Raw genomic sequence first — 4,796 nt, 5'->3', positions numbered from 1 at the left:
TTAGTGCTGTGAAATCTTTTGGATCCTGCCAAAAGGTGGCAGCCTGTGTCCTGGCTTCAGGAGCAGCTCAGCCCAGGGGGAACGGCTGGAGGAGGTGGCTTGGGGAACGTTTGTGTGCAGCTCTGACCTCGGAGATGGGGTGAGGTCAGGGTGGGTGTGTGGCAGGAGGAGGACAGAGAAGCTCCGAGGGTGAGTGTGTGAAGGAGCCAGAGATCTGCTGGAGGAAATCCAGCGTGCCAGGAAGGGGTGGGAAGGTCTCGTGGGGCTGGCACCTCTCTGCACCCACCTCTCGAGGAGGGACAGGGGTGCTGAGCTGGGTGCTGGGGCGTGGGCTGCACCCAGACACGTCACCCCAAGCTGGAGACTTCTGAGGAACCAGCTGCATGGACAAACCCTGTGGTGGTGGGGTGGGGAGAAGGTGATGCCTGGGCTGTGTCTGTGTGTCTGGGGGCACGGGGCTGTGCTGGAGTTGGCATTTCTCTGCTCCTCCTGGTGCCTGGTTAGCAATTAGTTCACCTAAAAAGCTTCAGCTGTACCTCAGTACTGCAGAGCAGCCTCTTCTCTGATGGTCTCCATGTGTGGGTCCCTGCAGCCATCCAGGAGCTCTGGCTCAGCTGGGTCCCCAGGGCTCTGCCACCTGGAGAGCCCTGCCCAAGGTGCCAACCAGCACCCCTGAGGTGCCCGTGGAGCTGCCCACGAGCCCCTGGGTGGGGATGACCAGAGGTTCCATGTATGGAATTAGAGCCAGAGATGAGCAGAAGCAGCTGCATCTAGGTCCCTGTTTTCTGGTGTTGATACCAGGAAGCTTGGATCTTGGAGCAAGACACATGGTGATGAAAATCACAGGGACCTTCCAGGATGGTGGTTGTGGCTCCCAGGCACTGACAGGCTTTGAGCAAGGACCTTCTGCTAAGAGACACGGTGGGAGATGGGGATGGTGGGATGTTGGACTGAAGCTGCTAGAAGACCCTCAAGTCTTTCCAAAGCACTGCTCTCTAGCATGTCCTCTCCCAGCCTGTATTGGTAACATTGGTTGCCCCTCCCCAGGTGAAGGACACTGCACTTGGTCTTGTTGAACCTCATGAGGTTCCCCTGAGCCACCTCTCCAGCCTGTCCAGGTCCCTCTGGATGGCCTCCTGTCCCCCTGGGATGTCCACTGCACCCCCCAGCTCAGTATCACCAGCAAACCTGCTGAGGGTGACTCGATGCCACTGTCTGTGTCACCAGTGAAGATGTTAAACTTCCACTTCCAGAGGACAACTCATCCCAGCAGCCTCAGGATGGGCTGGAGCACGTTGGATCTCTGGAGGGGTTACAGGTTGGCTTTGAGTGGCCTCTACCCTTCAGAGAGCTCATGTGAGAGGAGAGAACACCCTTCACCTTCCTGTGCAGCCTCCAGCACTGCTGGGTGGACCTGGAGCTGCACCTGAAACTTTTCTACTGGAAGCAGAAAAAAAAATCATAGCCACTGTGTTATTTCTTCTGCTGCTCTGTCCTCCTGGCCAGGTGCCTTTGCACGAGCTGCTGCACCTCTGCTGGCCTCCAGCAGCAGGATCACGTTTTGAAGTAGCACTTGAGGACACCCTCAGTGAACCTCTGGTGTCAGAGCAGGCTTCCCCCACCAAAGGGCTTTGTCTGGCCACGTTGCAGAGGAAGGGCTGTGGGGAACACCACTGCCAGCAGCAAACCCCCTCTCCTCCTGCCTGGGTTCTTGGTTGCACAGCAAAGATGAGAGACCTGGGGACTGCTGTGTGCAAAGATGTGGCTGAACTTTCCAGCCCAGTTGGAGACAAGAAGACATCAAAGGGTGAAAATGTCGCTGTGAATTGCTCACCAAGCTCCTTGAATTTGTGGTGTCTCAATTGTCTGGGGGGGAAGGGCAATGGGAGCTGCTGCCACAGCCCTTCTGCTGCCTGTATGGAGAAAAGGGCCCTGCTGTGGGGCCACCATCACTGCTGGGGGGAGCGTGGACCTCTGCCACCTCTGAAACCTCTGAAACAGAGCAGGGCAGCCAAGGAAGAGTCGAAGGACCCGGGTTTCCCTCCTGGAGGGAAAGATTGTGGGTTCAGACCCAGCTACAGCAGCCCCTCACCCCCCACGAGGGCTTGTCCAAGCCACGTGTGAAGCCACCTGGGCAGCTGGAGATGGGCTTGTGCCTCTCAGACTCTACCCTGCTCTGTTGCTGCACAGGGGTCTCCAGGAGAGGTCCAGGCAGTGGGGTCTCAGCTCTGGGGGAGGCTGTGCCTGGTCCTCCCCCCACAGCCTGGGGTCATCTGCACAGCAGGGCTGCTGCTGGAGGCTGAGATCTCACATCCTCTGCTGGGAGGAACAAACTTCAGCATGGATCTGTCAGCAAGAGAATCACAGAATCATTCTGCTTGGAAGAGAGCTTACAGATCATCCAGTCCAACCCTTCCCCAGCACTGCCAGGTCCTGTTTCCCTCACACCACATCTCCAGGGCTTGGAAACCCCTCCAGGGGTGGGGACTCCACCACTGCCCTGGGCAGCCTGGCACAGCCCTGGGCAACCCTCCAGGGCAAGAAATTGTTCCTCAGGGACAACTGAAACCTCCCCTGGGGCAGCTTGAGGCTGTTTCCTCTTGTCCTGTCCCTTGTTCCTTGGGAGCAGAGCCCGACCCCCCCCTGGCTCCAGGCTCCTGTCAGGAGCTGTGCAGAGCCAGAAGGTCTCCCCTGAGCCTCCTTTGCTCCAGGCTCAGCGCCCCCAGCTCCCTCAGCTGCTCCTCCCCCCACTTGGGCTCTAGACCCTTCCCCAGCAGCTTCGTTGCCCTTCTCTGGCCACGCTCCAGCCCCTCAAGGTCCTTCTGGGAGTGAGGGGCCCAGAACTGACCCTGGGATTTGAGAATGAACAGAAGAGTCTGCAGAGGAGATGTTCAAAGCACCTTAACCTTGCACCATGGACCAAGCTTCCATGGTCAAATGACATCTGTGCTTCCCCCTGGGAGGGGTTGGGTTTGCCCAAAGAAAGCAAGAGTTACCCATGCCTGTTGGTGAGCTGCCCTGAAGCCCCCCTGGTGCCCACATCACTGTCAGGAGTGGGTCTGGGCAATGGGACCCCCTTGCAGTGCCTCTGACCAGCACACCTGGGGGTGGCTGCATGGATCTAGAGCATCTTGTAGGCCAGAAGAAGGTCCCACCCGGACCCAGCCAGCTCCTGGAGCCGACCCTGGGGCTGGTGGAGAGGCCACAGCACGGTGCCATCTGCTAGCAGAGGTGAAGCTGGGGGTGCCCTCAGGTCTGGAGGCGTTTCCATCTCCACCTCTGCCCAATAAAACCACCTGGACCCGGTGAGCGGATGCACTTGTTAAAAATAAACCCCTACAGCCTCGGCAGCAGCCAGGGGGGGCAGGTAGGAGCTCCTACCATGGCTCACCAGCTGCTGAGAGTGGAGCATCTGCAGAGCTCTGCAGCAGGATGTGGTGTGGGCCACGCTGGGCGAGCCCTGCCCCAGGCTTGGGCTGGAGCGAAACCGAAAGGGGCCCCACGTCCTGCTGCCTCCTGCCCCACCACCTCCTCCACGACAAGGGGAGGGAGGTGCCCGAGCCTCTGGTGACCGTGGTGGCACTCAGGGGCTGGCCGGGTGACCTGTGGAGGGCACGGGGACATTGTCAGGGTAACTGATGCAATCTCGCCACCCGAGAGAGGCTCCGGCACGAGCGGTGGTGGGGAAGGCACCAAGTTTGTGGCACGTGAGGTCTGGGCAAAGATGCTGCAGTGGGATGGTCCTGGCTGTGCCCCTGACAGGTCCATCACATGAAGGACAAGGGTTTGCAGTGACAGGATGAGGGGGAATGGCTTTAAGCTAGAAAAGGGCAGATTTAGGTTGGACATTAGGAAAAAGTTCTTCAGTCTGAGGGTGACAGACCACTGGAATGGGTTGCCCAGAGAGGTGGTGGAGGCCCCATCCCTGGGGACATTCAAGATCAGGCTGGATGAAGCTCTGAGTAGCTTGATCTAGTTGCAGGGGTCCCAGCTTATGGCAGGGGGTTGGCCTAGATGACCTCTGGAGGTCCCTTCCAGCCCAGACTGTGATTCAGTGACACTGGTCCTAGCCAAAAGCTGCCAAGTGGGCCCTTGGCTCAACCACAGTCAGCACTGTGTTAACTCAACATGGGCTCCCTCCCATGCTGCTCCTGATGCTTCTCCTCTTCTTCCATCAGAAACATGTATAAGGGCTGAGGAGCCCCAGTGGATGCTCTGAGGTGGCCGGGAGGACACAGAGTGGTCCATGGGCCGGCCGTGCTGCTGCCAACACAACGCTCCTCACCCAGGGATCACCCATGTCACAGCAGGCCTCTGATGGAAGGTGAGGGGTGGCCGGGCAGCCACAGATCCATCAGCTTGGTGGAGTTTAGGATGCGAATATGGGACGAGGTGGGGCACCAAGGTGTGAGGGTTGACAGTGGTTCCTAGTCCAAGGGCTTGGTCAGGGGGGAAAAACCATCTCCAAAGATAAATGATCTCACTCAGACTTTTATCTCTGCGTGGGCTTGGTTTCCAGGAGGAAATGTCATTTCATGATTGTGTTCTTTGGTTTCTTTGACTGCCACTTTGGCAGCTGCTGCCTTGACCGAGCAGCTCCTAACAAAACACCCTGCCCCAGCTTTGGGATGGCATCCTCTCGAGGAGGACTTTGGCAGGCCACTCTGGAGGGCTCTAGTTTACCCCTTAGCTACCTTCAGAGTCAGATGGGGTGCTCCACTGCTGCCCCATCACCCTCGACCAACGTGCCCAGGGCTCGTTCAAGACCCAACTCCTCTCCTCTCCTCTCCTCTCCT

Source organism: Merops nubicus, unplaced genomic scaffold, assembly GCF_000691845.1.
Source record: "Merops nubicus isolate BGI_N331 unplaced genomic scaffold, ASM69184v1 scaffold40560, whole genome shotgun sequence".
In the NCBI taxonomy this organism is placed as follows: domain Eukaryota; kingdom Metazoa; phylum Chordata; class Aves; order Coraciiformes; family Meropidae; genus Merops; species Merops nubicus.
The sequence above is the reverse complement of the archived record's forward strand: the minus strand, read 5'-3'. Positions refer to the sequence as shown.